Source organism: Pteropus vampyrus, unplaced genomic scaffold (assembly GCF_000151845.1).
Source record: "Pteropus vampyrus isolate Shadow unplaced genomic scaffold, Pvam_2.0 Scaffold79, whole genome shotgun sequence".
In the NCBI taxonomy this organism is placed as follows: domain Eukaryota; kingdom Metazoa; phylum Chordata; class Mammalia; order Chiroptera; family Pteropodidae; genus Pteropus; species Pteropus vampyrus.
The window spans coordinates 3,834,832-3,853,687 of record NW_011888860.1 but is presented as its reverse complement, the minus strand read 5'-3'; positions in this window follow the sequence as shown (position 1 = coordinate 3,853,687).

The window sequence follows — 18,856 nt, the reverse complement described above, 5'->3', positions numbered from 1 at the left end:
TTAGACACGTTAGGACAGCTGTGTCAATCAAATGCTGCTACTTACCACTGAAGGCTTTTCTCTTCTTATGCTTGGCTGAATTTCTAAATATGGCTCACATTACACAACTTCAGTGATTTAAATCTGTTTCTCTATGACATGCAAGTAAAAAAAATCATTTTTTTTTTCTTTAAACAGAGTTGCTCATGGGTTGGAAAAGCTGTCACAGTTTTAATTTTCTTTTTTCTTTTTTTTGTTTACATAGAGCTATTATCTGCCTAGAGACTTGTAAGTTTCCCATGGGCTGGAGACATAGAAAGATAATAAAAGCAGCTTTGTGTTGAAGACAGTTATATGTGAGCACAGAATATATTGAGTACAGTAATTTTAAAGAAACTTTTCTTTTCTATCATTAATGCATTTTACCATTTTCTACTGAATTATGTATTAAGATCTAGTAACAATAGACAACTGTAAAATAAATTTCAAATTTAAAATAAATATACTTATCTGTTAAAATCTGTAGTCATGTTCAAAAATGTTAACAATTTCAGCAAGATATCACCCTCAGCAAATGATATAACATTTATAAAAACATGGTAAATGTGAAAACATAAAAGAGCCAACTCAAATTAATCAGAGGGAAATGTGTGCTAATGTTGAGTGTCTACAAATGGACTGGTTAATTTACATCTTGATCTTCACCAAAACTCTCCCAATTTATTATTTATTAAACAAATATTTCTTGAGCACCATTTATGTTCTGAGTGTTGAATTCATAGCAGTTAGTGAGGTATGGTCTCTGTTACTATGGAGGTTCTAGAATAACAGTCTCAGTTGTCCCATGATAAAATATATAATTTCAACAAGTTTGAACCATTATCCTCACTTTGTGGATAAGAAAACCAAGTCAGAGGAATGCTGTAATTTCCCTTACATAAGACAGCTATTGAGTGGCAGAGATCAGAGGTGGGATTTAAACTCATTCTGGAGGACTTCAGAGTCCAGCTTCTTTCATTTTCCTTTAGTTTAGGGCTGCTATTTCAGTAACAACTTTTTTGCCTTTATAATGTCTTCCTTATTGAACTTGATTTAAAAAAATTTGATTCCTTTGGAATTAAGAAAAAAAATGTGCCTATAACTTTTATTTTTCCAAGAACATTTTGCCTTGGAAAATTTAAAAAAAAAACAAACAAAAACAAACTACTAGTCAAGGCAATGTTAGATAATAAAAATAAAGACGAAGAAGAGAAGTTGGGTTGGCCTATATTAAAAACTCATAAACACAGACATGTAAACAGTGGCCACTGAAGAAAAAATATACCTATGTAAAGTCAAAAGAGTGACAAATACCTCTATTTAGTAAAAAATTCTGATTCCTTAAAGAGAGGTTTACTACAGTAGCTTACATTGTGCTCATATTCAACAAGTAGGTTCTAAAATATAAAATATAATTCTATCTGTTCACGAATTTTCAAAGATCAACAATAAGTCAGCATCAAAAAATTCTAATGACTGTATCATGAAGCAAACTATATATGTGTGTATATATTAAATAAATTAAAAGTTATTTCTACTTTTATCTGTTTTGTTAACAAAAAACATCTTTTATCTTTATTATTCTCAGCTGAGTCAAGAGTATTTCTTTTGCAAAATGTTAGAATATGCCACCTCAAAATATGTTAATTTGGCATAAGAATTATTTTGAGCTCAAGGTATTGAGAAGCAAATACAAGAAAATCTCTCTACCTTTTTCCTATTTGCCTAAAAGCAGGATACACTTTTTCAAAGAAGCCTCTCTTCCCTTCTCTACCAGAAAGGACAAAAGTTAATCATGAGAGATAACTTTAGACCTCATCAACTTTGAGAGAGCACCAGCAGAATCTACATAACAAATTTTACTAACTAGTCTTTATCTACTATTAGTTTTCTATATATTTGCCTTCTCACAATTTGTTGCCCCTAGGGACTCAAGGTCTTTTCCTTTGTCTTGTCACTTCTCTAAAAATGTATGGTTTCTATGCTAAGACACTATATAAATTCAAGCTCTAACCAAACCTTTGAGCTACTAATTTTTCCCTGTATAAATCCCATGTATACAAGAGGTATATATAATAAACTTGTTTATTTTCCTCTTGTTAATCTGTTTTGCTATAGGGGTCCCAGCTAAGAACTTGGAAAGAAAGAGGGAAAGTCATTGTTTTCTCTCTGACACTTACTTATGTTTAATTAACAATTATTCTCAACAACTCTATATCAGTATAACTCTGATTGTTTCTCCAAAAATTTGTCATAAGCCCTATGCTGCCTTCCAACTCTAGATATTGGTTAAAGGATCTTCTCAACATAAACTATAACAAATAAGAAAAACTCTCATGAGTACATGCCCCACACTAGGCTCCCCAGAGCAGGGTTCCAGTGCTGGGAAGAGAAGTCCCCCACAAACTCTGGCTTGAAAAACCAGTGAAGACTGTGGCTGAGTGAGACACAGGTTGTAGGAGTTGCAGACGTTCCTCTTAAAGGGCTCACACCTGGACTTACTCTGATGAACTCACTCACTCTGAGCTCCAGGACTGAGACATACAATGAGACACTGAATTGTTGGGCTTTGGGGCAAGGGCTGGAGAGGCCTCTTTCTCCAGGAGAGAAGTGCTAGCAGTATCCATTGTTCCTTGGTTGAGCCTCCCAACCCACCCCCTAGCAGACAGATGCAGTTAGCTGCCAAATCTCAGTCATTTTGCCCAGGTGATTCCCTGAGACTCTGACTTTCCCAACTCCTGTGTCCAACCAAGCTGCCTCCAGTGGTTTCTTTTATAAATGGCCTGTTTTGGCTCATGCTGAGGACTTTTCTAAAATCTCTCAAAGTTTCAAAAAAGTAGCATCTGGCCTCGGTGTCCCCATACCTCAATCCCTACATTAGTGGCAGCTGGCCTTGTTTCCTGGCTTGGCCTCTTGAGGCACCTATAAGCCCAGTACAAATAGCAGCCATCTGCAGATCATTTGATAACTTTTACCAGGTGCCCCGGAAGTGCACAAGCTATGGCTGAACTCAGCCTGGAGCTTAGCCCCTCCTAGGAGGCTCTTGGACTGGCACACCCAGTGAGCTGCTTTGACCAGCACCAGAGCCAGAGTACCACCCAGATCTGCATCTGAGGAGGACACACTCAAAGGGCAGACTGGGCACCAGAGCCCTGCTAAAGTGAATCTTGTTTCATAGGGTCAGTCCCTCACTGGCCAATCTTCATAGCCAATCAGCCCAGACATCAATCCCTCCCATCAGTGTGCAAACAGCAACCAAGGCTTTACTTCATCAGGAGGGCACGTATAACCCACATAAGGGAACATACTTTGACACCTCTCTCGGATGACCAGGGAAGACTGCACCTCTGTGCCCCACAGGACACCTACTACATAAAGTCACTTTACTAAGACCAGGAGACTTAGGAGCCTTACCTAATACATAGAAACAAACACAGGGAGGCAGCCATAATGGGAAGACAAAGAAACATGTTCCACATGAAAGATCAGAACAAAGCTCCAGAAAAAAAAAAAAAAAAATCAATGAAATGGAGACAAGAAATCTACCAGATACAGAGTTCAAAACACTGGTTATAAGGATGATCAATGAACTTAGGGGAACAGGAGGTAAACTCAGTGAGAACTTTAACAAAGAGATAGGAAATATAAAAATGGAGATAGAAAACATAAAAAGAGAACCAATCAGAAATGAAGAATACAATATCTAAAATGAAGAGTACATTATGGGAATCAGCAGATTAGATGAAGATTGAATAAGCTCTTCAGAAGATAGGAAAGCAGAAGACACACAATCAACACAGCAACAACAAAAAAATAATCTACAAAAATAAAAAATAGTTTAAGGGGCCTCTGGGATAGCATCAACAGTAACAACATTTGTATCATAGAAATACCGGAAAGAGAAGAGAGAGAGCAAGGAATTGAAAACCTATTTGAAGAAATAGTGACTGAACTTTCTCTAACCTTGTGAAAGAAATAGACATACAAGCCTAGAAAATATAGAGTTCCAAAGAAGATGAACCCAAAGAGACGTACACCAAGACACATAATAATTAAAATGACAAAGCTTAAAGACAAAGAGAGAATCTTAAAAGCAGCAAGAGAGAAGCAGTTAGTTACCCACAAAGGAGCTCCCATAAAACTGTCAGGCAATTTCTCAACAAAAATTTTGCAGGACAGAAGCGATTGGCACAAAATATTCAAAGTGCTGAAAAGCAAGGACCCACAACCAGGATTACTTTATCCAGCAAAGCTATCATTTAGAGTCAAAGGACAAATAAAGGTCTTCTCAGACAAGAAAAAGCAAAAGGAATTTATCACCACCAAATCAATATTACAGGAAATTTTGGAGGGACTTCTTTAAGGAGAAGAAAAATATATGTACCAAAAATATGAGCAACAAATGAACAGGACAAACAAACAGAGACTCATGGACATGGACAATGGACTAGTGGTTATCAAAGAGTAAGGGGGAGGGGGAAGGAGGGAAGTAAATAGGTAAAGGGGATCAAACATGTAGTGACAAAAAGAAATCTAACTATGGGAGGTGAACACAGTATAAATATATATATGTCTTATTGTTAAAGTGTACAGCTGAAACTTATTGGATTTTGTTAACCAAAGTCACTATAAAAAAATAAATTAGAAAGAAGAAAAAGAAAGAAGAAGAAGAAGAAGGAGGAGGAGGAGGAGGAGGAGAAGAAGAAGATGAAGAAGAAGAAGAAGAAGAAGAAGAAGAGGAAGAAAAAAATGAACCCAATACACTTTGGGGGGAAAATATGAATAAAGAATGACAATAATAACTTCTGTATCAACAAGTACTTAAAATGGAAAATAATTAAATGCTCCAATCAAAAGATAGGGTGGCTGAATGGATTAGAAAACAAGAACCTTACATAGGCTGCCTACAAGAAACTCACTTCAGATTAAAAGACACACTCAAGTTAAAAATTAAGGAATGGAAAAAGATATTTCATGATGGACATAGAGGTTATTGTGCTGAGTGGAGAAAGTCAGATATAGACAAATGCCTTATAAGTTTATGTACATGTGGAATCTAAAGAACAAAATAAACAACAACAACAAAAGAAACAGAAATAAACTCATAGATACAGAGAACATTTTGAGGGTTACCAGATGGGAGAGGTGTTGTAATGTAGGTGAAAAAGGAGGGAAGGATTTAGAAATACAAAATGGCAGTTATAAAATAGTTATGGAGAGATAATAAAGTATAACAAAAGGGATATAGTCAATAATATTGTAATAACTATGTACAGTGTCAGATGGGTACTAGATTTATTGGAGTGATTACTTCATGAATTGCATGGATATCTAATCACTGTTGTATGCCTAAAACTAATATAATATTGTATGACAACTATAATTGAAAAATAAAAACTATTTAAAAAAAAATAAAGGGAGAGGAGAAAAAAAAACAGTTGTTCAAATGTAAGGTTACATAAAGAGTTGAAATTCACATACATCAATCAGAGAGAAGCAGAATCCAGAAAGATAGCAACTGGAAAGGATCAAATCTAATTATGGCTGGTATCTTCCAATGAACACCATGATCCTACTTTCTTTTAGTTTATCAGAGATCTTCTGAAATTAATTATATTAGAAATATTGAAGCTCTTCACACCAGCCTGATTGAAATATTAATCACTAGCCAAAACAGTGTAACATTATTTTGTCTATATGTTTATATCATTCAAAATTTGAATAATAATATTATGTCATGAAAATAAAAATACAGAATTCAGATTAAAAAATGGACTGGAGTGGAAAAATCACTGGGCTGGATGCTAAAAACATTAATTTTTGTCTCGGCTTCAGTGAGTTCTAGAAAATCTCTAGTCCTATATATTCTCATTCATAATTAAGTGAGTCAGATAAAAAACCCAAAACTTTAAAATAAACTGGTTGATTATAATAAAAATTAAATGATCTAAAACACTCATGCAAATATAGTTAACTGATCTTGAATAAAAGAGCAAAAGAAATACAACGAAGAAAAGATAGTCTTTCAGCAAAAATTGTTGGAGCACTGAATATCCACCTATAAAAAATCAAATCTAGATACAGATCTTATGTTAATTCAGAAAATTAATTCAAAATTGATTACAGACCTTAATGTAAAACACAAAACTTTACAATTGTTAGAAGATAACAAAGGAGAAAATCTAGATGACCTTGGATTTGGCCATAAATTTTTAGATACAACATCCAAGTCATGATTCATCAAAAAACTAATTGATAAGTTGGTTTTTATTAAAATTAAAAACTTCTGCTCTGTGAAAGACATTGTCAATAAAATTAGAAGATAAGTCACAGACTAGAGAAAATATTTGCAGTAGATACATTTGATAAAGTATCGTTATCCATAATATACAAAGAACTCTTGAAATTTAACAAAAAGAAAATAACCTGGTTAAAAAATGGGTTATTAAAAAATGGGCCAAATATCTTATAGCAAATACTTCAAATACCTCACAACTTAAGTTCTACAGGTGGCATATAAACACGAAAGAGAAGAGATAAAGATGCTACACATCATATGTTGTCAGGCAAATGCAAATTAAAACAGTGAGATACCACTAAATGCTTATTAGAATAGCCGAAACTCAAAACACAGACAAATGTAAATATATTCTTACCTTATCATCTGAAATCATGCTCTTTGGTATTTACCTAACGAAGCTGAAAACTTATAGCCACACAATATCCTGTGCAAAAATGTTTATAAAGTTTTATTCATAATTGCCAAACTGGTTGCAGAACAAATATAATTGCCCAAAAATTGATTACATAGCTGTAACTAAGATGTTCTCTAGTAGGTGAATTGATAAACTGGTGCAACCAGACTATGAAATATTACTCAGCACTAAAAACAAATTAACTATTAAACCATGAAAGATGAGACAAAAACTTAAATCCTAAGAATGCATATTACCTAACCTTAGTAATGGATATTTCTAAGTGAAAGATGCCATTCTGAATTCCTTTTGAATTTCAGATTTAAGCCTTTGCCTTAAAAATGAATAAAGTAGATATAACAATCTAAACATTACTTGAATGTTCCCGCAAAACTGTTTTCTTCTAGAAAGCTGAACCTCTCAGTTTCATTATGTATTATATTCTAGGACAATAATTCAGTAATTTCCAATATTTTATGATTTTGTAATCATTTCAATAAAATATCTGAGTACATATCTTTAATACATGTGTATTTATCTATTTATAAATATACATGTTCTCTTTAAATAAATGTTATAGATATTATAAAACATACACAAATTATATCTTAAAGGTTACTATTAAATTATAGGCAAACATAAAATTTTGTTAATAAAAATTCCTAAATAATAAGTAAAATGCGAATATAGATATAAATTTATATATGCTCCAATACATTGCTGACTACCCAGTTGAAAGCCAATGGTCCAGGAAAGTGAAATAAAGTGGTATCAATCAAACTTAGAAACATTAACTATAAATAAACAGATTTATACATTACTTACATATTGCAAAGCAATGTTTACAGGATTCTGGGGGTAATAATTAAACCTTTTCTTCAAAAGCCTAGATCTATAGGGTATTAAGTCAAGTACATAAATGTCTATTATGTGAAAATTTGAATCAAATATCATATGTTGTTGAGAAATAAAAGAGTTCCAGGCTGGGAGGGAATCCATTCTCTCCTTCTGTCGCCCCAGGTGGTCATAAGAATATTGCTCTTTTCTTAAGGGTAAGTTTGCAGACTATAACAAAAACAAATGAGATTTATTTAGAAGAGAAGGCTGTGCTGACAGCAATCATTGCCATTTCAAAATTAGGAAAGAAACAGAAGGATGAGATAAGTTGCTGATGAAATATTTCTGTAGACTGCTTTCTCAAAGTGTGTGCTTGGGGTCAGGGAGAGAACTGGATTAAACACCAGTAAAGCATGCAGCATGTTTATCCCTCTAATAAACTATACCTCAGAGTACCCAACATGCTCAGGACACTTGAAGGTCTTGAAAACTTACATATTTCTGACTTAAAGACAGATTTGCATTCTTGCATTATGAATATTGACTATTGAAATTTTATACATTTTTAAAATAAGTGTTATATTCTCTGACATAGGGATTTTGACATTCTGGCTGTGTCTGAGATGAAGACTGTGAATTGCCAGATGGATAGATACATAATATCTTGACTGGCTGATTATCTTTAGTATCTACATAAAATTTAATGTTGAAAAAGAGAACAAGATGCTTCTAGTTCTCAACTGATCTGAAAAAAAAAATAGTGAAATCAAATAGTGAAATATTTGTATAGATTAGAAAAGCTCTGAAAAAGTCAGAATGTTGCTCATGGGAAATTTCAAGTACCTAAACATTGACCGAGTAACACCTATGCAGAAAAGGTAAGAGTGTGTTTCTTAGAGAAAATTCCATTTGTTCATAATTCGATTTGATAAACAACTATTCTGGCAAAATAGAAGGAACCAATTTGTTATTTTAAGGTTCTCAGCTAGGAATTATTTATAAATAAATATGAAATCAGGATCTTTGATTGCATCATAATGACAATAATGTAGCTTACAAAAAAATCAGTTACAAACCTGCAGATTACAAATGCTGTTTTATTTTCTCCAGTTCTTACACTAAATTTGCTGCCAAGGAAGAGCTACTTTCAAATAAGCTCCTCAGTCAATTGTCTCTATATTTCCTTATGTTATGTGAGGTATAGTGTGGAGTGAGTTAGAAAGAAGGAGGGAGGGTGGGGGACAGAGAGAGAGAGTGAGAGAGAGATTCCAATTCTGAAGTCTGTTGAATTTAAAAGAGTTAGTCTTACTAAAATAATAATTTTCCTTGGGCAGAGATTTCTCTTGGTACGATGAAGAATATCTTTTATATGCCCCTTTCCCTCTTTTCTCCATGGATAAGCCGGATACTCCTGATTTTTCAAGTTTAAAAATCTCATTAGAAAGTATATCAATGGATTTATTCATTTTATTTTGTGAAGCACTGATTTGCTATAAACATCCACCCTAAAGATATTTATATTCTAGTTAGTCAACAAAGCACTAAGCCAAAGTGGGGAAAGCTGTAGAAATAGATATTAGAAGCAGAGAGAGGTATGTAGCATAATAGCAACAAATGGAAGGAAGGAGAAATTAATTGGAGCAGGACCTGATTCAGGGCTGACTTGCTAAGTAGGTGTTTAAGGCAAACAAAGAGGAGTAAGTACACTGTTAGGAGTAACATGCAACCTTTCTTATAATATATATGCATGATGAAAATAAAGCTACACAGAGATGCCATCATTCACTTATCAGATTTATAAATATCTCTAAGTTTAGGAAAACACTTTAGGCAAGGAAGTTAAGAAAGCAGAGACCTTAATACATTGCTAGTAAGAGTATAAATTAGTACAATCCCTGTAATCAGAAATTTAGCAATATCTATCAAAATTTCATACACATATACTTTTGAACAAGCAATTCTGCTTCTGAGAATTTAATCTATATATGTGGTTGTAGATAAGCAAAAAGACATAAATGTAAGTTTACTTGTTGTGGTGTTGTTTGTAGTAGCCAAAGACTAAAGCCACACACATGGCCATCAAAAAGAGAAGATTTAAATAACTTATGGTACATCCATATAATGTATAATATGTGGATAAAAACCAATGCATAACTGTGCACTGATATGTAAAGTACTCCAAGATATATATTATATGTAAAAAAACATATTCAGAACAATGTGCATAATGTGACACTTTTTGTGTAAAAATAAAGAAAAATAAGAATCTTTATCTATTGTACTTGGATATACATGAAAAAACTCTGAAAAGATTCATATAAATCTAATAACAATGAATTCCATGGTAAGGAGGAAAACTGGACAAAGGAGCAAGCAAGAAGTGAGGAAGACTTTTCACAATGTAGAATTTTACATTTATAATATCTATTGGAAAACTAAATGAATAAAACTTTCTTGCTGTTGGAGTGACACTGGAAATATGGAATCATTTAGCTTTTGCATCTTCACAAAATATAAATTGATACAACTCCCACTAACTCAATGATACATTTTAGTTAAAAAAAAAAAAGTTTAAAGAATATAATTAATTGTATTAGTCAGGGTTCAGTCAGATTAGGCTAGGTTATGTTGCAGTAACATCCTCCAAATCTCAGTGTTTTACAAAACAAGTTTCTCATGCTACATGTCTGTTGATGGTATGCTTCATTTCTTTCCCATATCGTCTACATTCCAGGTCAATGTTAATGGAACCATTCCTATGTGAGAGTCTCATGCAAGAAGGAAAAGAGTGAGATGTGAACCATAAGCTCTTAAAGCTTTCTTTAAAATGGTGTACATTACTTACTGCTTAGAAACATTTTCTTGGCTAATGCAAGTAGTATGGCTCCTCCCAAACTCAACAAGGTAAGAAGTACAATCTTCCCATGAAGGAGGGGTGCATTTCAAGTACATAGTTAAGCCTAAAGTAAAGTAGAAAATATTTTGAAAAATAATACCTATTACCAAACGTACTTTGTTATTAAAGATCTTTATTGTCAGTCTGTCCCTATTCAATGAATGTTGAACCAACCTCAGCACTAATCCTAATGTTCATTCTAATCTTGTAAAATAAATATAAGCCTTAAGGAATCTATCTAGAGTTTCTACATATCTCACTGTTCCTCATACAGGAAAAGACTTTGAAATTATTAAAATTTCCAAAAAAAGATTTACTTTGATTGTAAGTAAGTTATTTGGTCCTGTTTTAAAGTCAGTTTTCAACGTTTTCCAATAGGTCACATCAAATGGTTAAGCCCTCCACTAAAGTACTGAAGCATCATTAGGAATTTGTGCCATTCGACAAAGTAGGATCTGTGTAGAAGATTATGTTTAATTGCCAATGAGGCAAGACTTTTTAAATAACTGAATGTATTAAAAAAACTTACATTTTAATAATCATTCCCAAATACACAAACTTTTTCTCATACTGAAAGAACCGATTGAATATTATCCACAAAATATACTTCAATTAAAATTATAAACTTTATTACTTAATTCCATTTTATCCTGCTGTAGTTATTCTCAGTCACTCTATTCCTTTTTCAGACAAGTAGAATATTATATCTGCTTTAATTGAATACCATCTGAATTCTGGATCATCTCAGAAAATGATATTCTCTATTAATCTGTTAACCAGGTAATATCTATGTGGATTTATTACAAAAAGAAGACATAAACCATTTTTGGCTATCATAAAACTTCCCTCGGGCACTGAAAAAAAATCCTAAACAAAAAGAACATTTTTCATTGTAAATAATCACCTAAGAAGAACTATGTGGTCATGATTTGAAAACAGTCAAAAACCTGAATTTTATTTTAATGCTACACCATAAATTGTCTATGCTAATGTGATTGAAACATAGAAGTGAATGAAATTGCATGACTGAAATAGAATAAAGTAGGGAAAATGGTGGGAGCTTAGGCTTTGAAGTAAGATCTGAGAAAGCGTATTGAATCATGAGAAAAGCAGTCTGATTTGGATAAAGGGATTATGATGGTAAGTATTGAAAGGTAGGTTTGGGACACATTAGGATAAATCATAGAGAACTTGGATATTCAGTTAAGGATCCTAGTGGAAATGAGTGAATAGAATAGGTTTTCAAGACTGAGAGACTGAGAGAAAGAATATAGAGGGAACATGGAGCAAAGCATATTGAAAGAACATGATCGAAAAGGGAGAAATCATTTCCTCTATGTGCAATAATTAGGGATGGTAGAAATCTAAGACAGAAAATGTCATTATGAAGAAATGCAAGAGAAGAATTTGAAGCAATGAAAAATATCAACTAACAGAATTTGAATAAATTAATAAAAGAGGTAAAAAGGAGAAAAAATCTAAACTGACTGATTTTGAGGGCCAGGAAAAGTAGAGGATGGGTGACTGGGAGAATCAGAATGCATAGGAAAAACAAAAAAATGAAGATCAGGCTTGGAGGTTTGAGTGGGAAAAATGTGTATACATGCGCTCATGTGTAAAGAGGGATTTAAAAATTTATGTTTACTAATGTTGAAATAAAATATCTGATTGTGCAAATTAAAATGTCAAGTAGATATTTCAAATGTGAAATTCAAGTTTAAGAGACAAATCAGGGGAAAAAAATCAATTTTTACTTCTTCCCTTCTCCTTCTCTCCTGTCCCTCTCTTTCTCCCTCCCTCCCCCTCTCCCTCCCAATTCCCTCTTCTCCCCCATCCCCACATCTCTCTCTCTCATCTCTGTCTCTGTCGTCTCTCCCTGATCATTCTGGCTGTTTTGTGTGTGCTTTAGAATAATGTTATTCTCTTCTTATTGGGTAGAGTGTTCCATAAAGGTGAATTAGGTCAATTTAGTTGGTAATGTTGTTCCCGCTTTCTATTTCTCTTGAAGTTTGTGTGTGTGCACATGCAAAAAATGTTATAAGGATATTAGTTATAAAATGGCTAGATTTGTAGTGTCTTGATGAATTTCTGCTTCATTAATATGAAATGACCTTGTTTATGCCTAGTAATAGTCTTTGCTTTTAAATCTACTTTGTCTGATATTAATGAAGTCACTTCTGTTTTTCAAATGTAAATGTTAGCATTATTTATCTTTTCCATCCCTTCTCTTTTTATCTATTTGTGTTTTTATTTTTAATATGAATTTCTTCAAAGAAAGCATATAATTGAGTCTTAGTTCTTTTATTCAGTCTGACAATCTCTGGCTTTTCATCGTTATGTTTTGTCCACTTACTTTTAATGTGATTATTGATATTTGGATATCGTCAGGTTTAAATAAACCTTTTTGATATTTATTTCCTCTTTGTCTCCTCTCTTCACTGTTCCCTTCTTTTCCAACCTTCCTGCAGATTATACTTTTATGATTCTACTTTATCTCTTTTGTTGGCATATTAGCGATAATTCTTTCATTGTTGATAATTCAGTGGTTGCTTAAGTTTATAGTGCACCCTCTTAACTTATCATAGTCTATCTTCTATGTATACCATATCACTTAAATCAACATCTAAAAATTTCTAATAATATATTTTGATCTCTCCTTCCAGTGATTATGTTATTTTTGTATATACTATAATCTTCAGACTGTACTCTTATTATCTGTTTTTAAATAGTTAATTACCTTTAAAGAGCTTTAAAAAGAGGGGAAAATCACATATATTTATTGACATACTTACCATTTCAAGGGGTCTTCATCGACTTGGACTGTCCCAGATTTCCATCTGGTGTCATGTTTCTTCTTCCTTAAGTACTTTTTCATTAAATCTTTTTTTCCATCTGTATGGAAATATAATAGACAATTAGTTACTTGTATTTACATTGCACAATTCAATGAATTGTTTTTTTTTTCAATTATACTTGAATATACCAGTTTCAGTTGTATAGCAAGATGATCAGAGATCCACGTAACTCACAAAGCGATCACCCCACTAAAACTAGTACCCCTCTTCCTCCTTACGTATTTATTACATTATCAACCACCTTCTCCATGCTACACTCTACATCTCCACGTCTATTCTGCAACTATCCATTTATACCTCTTAATCCCTTTGCCTTTTTTTGTCCCCCCAAACCCCTCCCATCTAGCAGCCCTCAAAATAATCTCTGTATCTATGAGTTTATTTCTGCTTTTGTTGTTGTTGTTGAGTACTTTTAAGATTTCTTGTAATGCATGTCTCCTGAAAATAAGTTTTTTTCAACATTTATATGTCTGAAAACTCTTTATTTCATCTTCATTTCTTAAAGGATATTATTTCTGGTTATAGAATTATTATTTGACTTTTTAATTTGTTCTTATACTTTAAGAACATTTTTCTATCTTTTGGCCTGCATTTTTAATCATAAGAGATCTTTCGTTATACTTATCTTATTCTTCTGTATGTAACTTTTTTTCTGGCTATTCTTAAGATTTTTTTCTTTGTCATTGGTTTTGAGCAATTTGACTATAATGTGCCTTTGTGTATTTTTCGTTGTTCTTCTTTTCACGTTTCTTTTGTTTAAAATCTGTCAACTTTTTTGAATCTATCCATTTATAGTTTTCATCAAATTTGTAAAATTCGAGAGCCTTATTTTAACAATTATTATTTTTTTAATTTTCTTCCTCTTCTTTGGAGACTCCATTTGCTTATAAATTAGACTGGTAGAAGTAGTCCCACGGCTTCCTGAGTTTTGTTCATTTTTTAAAGTCTTTTTCTTCCTCTATTTCATTTTTAATGTTTCAATGTCATCAAGTTAACTTACTTAATTTTTATAATATGTGATCTTCTTTTAATCTTATCCAGTGTATTTTTATCTCAGTCATTATAGTTTCCATTCCTTGCCATGAGATTTAGCTTTTTTTAAAAAATGTTTTTCATGTCTCTACTTAATATGTTTAATTATTCTTACAGTTTTTAGAATGCAATTATAATAACTGTTATATTTCTGGTCTGATAATTCTAGATTATTATTAAAAATTTATTGATTAACTTTTCTCTTCACTATGAGTCATATTTTCCTGCTTTTTTCCATGCTTGGTAATTAAAAAATTTATTTACTTTTGTATTTAGTTACAATTGACATATAACATTATATTAGTTTCAGGTGTGTAATATAATGATTTGCTATTTGTAAACATTACAAAATTATTACAACAATAAAACTAGTTAACATCTATCATTTACATAGTTACAATTTTTTTTCTTATGAGAACTTTTAAGATTTAATCTTATCAACTTTCAAATATGCAATACAGTATTACTATAGTCACCATTCCTGTACATTACATCCCTATTATTTACTTGATAACCAAAAGTTTGTACTTTTGACCCTCTTTCCCATTTCTCTCATCCCTCACCCCGCAACCTCTGGCAACCACTACGTATGAGATTATATTCCACATGTAAGTGAGATCATACAGTATTTGACTTCTCTGTCTGACTTATTTCACTCAGCATAATGCCTTCAAGGTTCATCCATGTTGTCATAAGGGGCAGAATTTTATTCTTTTTTATGGTTGAGTATTATTTCATTTTATATATATATACCACATTTTTATTATCTATTTCTCATTGATAGACACATTGTTTCCATATACTGGTTATTATAAACAGTGCTTCAATAAACAAAGGTGCAAAAATCTTTTGAGTTAGTATTTTCATTTTCTTCAGATAAATATCCAAAAGTGGGATTGCTATGTCATATCATAGATCTATTTTTAATTATTCGAGGAAACATTATTCAGTTTTCCATAGTGGCTGAACCAGTTTACATTCCCACCACATGTTTGGTAATTTTTTATAAAATGAAAGACCTTAAAAATTTTGCCTGTTAAGTGCAATTTTACCTAGAATGCTGGATGTTTTTGTAATCATAAATTTTCTTAAGCTTTTTTCCTGGGAATTAAGTTATTTGTAAATAGTTCAAGACTTTTGGGTCTTGCTTTTAATGTGTTATAGGTGAAACAAGAGCAGTAACACCCACCGACAAATGGTCCTTCTAGGTATTCTACCCAATTCTGCATGGATTACGAGGCTTTCCCTTCTGACTAGGTAACGGGCACTATTCCTGCACTGTGAGCTTTAAACTGTTTCTTATAATTCATTTGGGTGGTTCTTTGCATGGCCTTTGGTAGTTTCTCACATACATGCTGAGAAGTACCCTTATTATTATATTACAAAAAGATTCACTGCATATTTCCAGAGTTCTCTCTCTCTGTTCAGCTCTAAATTTATAAGTACTCTTCCCTACAAATTATAGCTACTCTTGTTTCCCTGAACTGTCAGTTCTTCCTCTTTAACTCAGCATCCACTTGTCCCTCCCTTGTTTTCTCTTTCTTGCACCACAACTTGAAAACTTTCTTATAACAGTATGTCTTGGTAATTACTGAGCTATCTCATTTGTTTCTTATCTATGACAGTAAGATGTCTTTATTGCCTAATGCCCAGTTTCCTAAATGGTTATTCCATACAGTTTGCTTGGTTACTTTTTTCCTAGATGAATTTGTAAGATCTTTGAATGATAAACCCATTTTATCCAGAAGTAGACACATCTTTTGGTTTTAAGTAATAGAAATCCACAAAAGGAAAAAAATAAAAATGAAATGAATATAAAAGCACAGCAAAGGCCTTGAAACTAGACTACCTGAGTTGCAATTCTAGCTCCACAAAGGTAACATCAGGCAACTTTTTTGACTCTCTAAGATTCATGTACAGCATATGTAAAGTAAGGATGATAAAAGTAACTACTTTACTAAATTAATAAAAGGATTAAATCAGTATATATGAAATGCTTAGAATACTGCCTGTTTCACAGCAAATCTTCAGCAACTACTAGATATTATCATTATTAGTTGTAGCAGTAAAAAGCTATTTTTTTAAATTATCCTTAAGGATGAAAGTACAATATGGCCTCTTTAGGAAATGGACAGAGGAAATGAAAATGCGTCAGTAACTGAGGTTACTTTCTCTTTCTCCCAACAATGGATGGACCTAACCTATGGTTCTGTCAGTGTCTTCATTCTGATCCCTCCTTCAGTAAACCACCTTTCACTGCTCCTCCAGTGATTGTGGCTAAACACTCTTCATCTAAATTGCTGAGTTTCTAAGTGCTAATGCCAGGAGACTGACTAACATTGTTGACTCTATTGGAAAAATACACACAGATGATTAGGTGGGAGGAGAATTCTTAGAAAAGAAATTGTGAGTTAGTGTTTATTAGAGGGACAAAGTTGTAGTAAGGGTTGGAGAACACACATTAGGGTCTGCTTGTAGGGGATTGAAATACTTTCAGAAACTTTGGTTTCTTTAAGATATGAAATCTATAGGTCATCCGTATGTCCTCCTTAGAGAAATGTCTGTTCAGGTTCTCTGCTCATTTTTTAATTGGATTGTTTGTTATTTTGGTGTTGAGTCGCATGAGCTCTTTATCATTGACAACTATCTTCTCCCATTCAGTAAGTTGTTTCTTTTCGTTTTGTTGATGGTTTTCTTAGCTGTGAAAAAACTTTTTAGTTTGATGTCCCATTTGTTTATTTTTACTTTGTTTCTCTTGTCCGAGGAGATATATTAGAAAAAAAGAAAAGTTTCCAAGAGCAGTGTTAGAGAGTTTACTGCCTATGTTTTCTTATATGACTTTTATGATTTTGGATAGTACATGTAAGTCTTTAATATTTCTTGTTTGTTTATAGTATATAGTGTAACAAGGTGGTCCAATTTCATATTTTTACATGTATCTGTACAGTTTTTCTAACACCATTAAATAGACTCTCTTTATCCATTGTGTGGATTGTGTGTGTCCTCTTGTTGTAGTTAAGCTTTAATTGCTGTTGACACATCAGTGGGTGAGATTGACTCTCAGGCTGACTGGCTGTGAGAATTGGCCACACCCACAGGATATGAGCTGCTGTGGGAGTGCTGACCCCACAAAGTGGGATTTGCCCCAGCAGGCTTGTGTGCCTTTTGAAACCACCATTGGGGTTTGCCACTTGTGGAGCTAATCAGATAGTACTCTGTTGTGTTCCGAAGCCAACAATCAGGTGTGTTGGTTCTGGGCCCTCTAGTGAGGTGTTCCTGTGCAACTCAAGGTCAACCACTCCCTGTGACTGGCCCGGGGCTACCTAGTAGGAGCTACAAATCAATCCATGGTTGATTGCTGTGGTGGACCTGGAGAAGTGTGGAAGAGGCCACACGGCTAACCAAGGCCAGCGGACACCAGTACAAGTCCTGGGGCATCTCCACAAATGTCCCAGAGCACTCTAAGACCTGAGGCTACTTTCTGGTGCCCATAAGTCTCAATTACTGAAAGAGTCTTAGGTGGTACTCAAATTGGGTGAGGTAAAGTCCTAGGGAGTCATCAGGGTGGGGAGAGTAGTGTTTGCCAAGTTAGTGTATATTCAGGTTTTTGCACTGGTACTGAGCTTGGGACCAATCATAAAAGTCTCAGATTACATCAAGGCCACTTGTTGTACACCTTGGGGCTTCAGACTTCTGAGATTTTTCTGAGAAATACTGCCATGGCTGTTTTTCCACTACCATAAGTAATAGGGCCATGGCTGTTTGCCTACTACCATAAGTATCTTGGGTGGCATGGGAGCCGAGGTCTGCTAATTGCTGCTAAAAGAGTCTCCTGATATGCGCAGGGTGGTGCTGGTTGCCCAGCCACTGAAAGTGCCTCCTGGGGTGTACAAGTTGGGTGGAGAGGGGTTCCCTAACCAGAGTGGAGTGAGTAGCATTCACCAAACCAATGTACATTCAGATTTGGCCATGTGGGTTCAGGGCTCAACACAGGGATAATGGCAGCTATTCTCCATATCTAATAAAACCTCTGATAATTTTTTTGTCATGTGTCAATGAAAAATAGAATGTATAAAGTATATTGAAATTAAATCCAGTTTCAAAGGCCAAAGTAAACTTATTAAATAAAGAGTAAATTTTTTTGTAAAAGCAACAAATTATTAGGTCATTCAAATGAACTTTTCATAGGTCAAATAGGCAGATAGGGTGGAATCTTGGGATAGTTTATAGAAAGAAATATCAAGTACTTGAAGAATCTGAAGGTTTTGGTATTGTTTTTTTATTTATCTATTTTGTTTTTGATTAATGTTTTTTTTTTTTTAATTTACCACATCATGGAAACCACAGTCAAGGCCATGGTCTAAGTTTGCCGCATATAAACCTGTGTTCACTAGGGTTTTATAAAACTATATATTAAAGCATTTAAATAATTGTGCTGCTACATTTTACAAATCAGAGACATTTCTAACAGAGCAATGGTGAAAATAACATTCTAAATCAAACTGCCAGGGATAAAAGGAAGA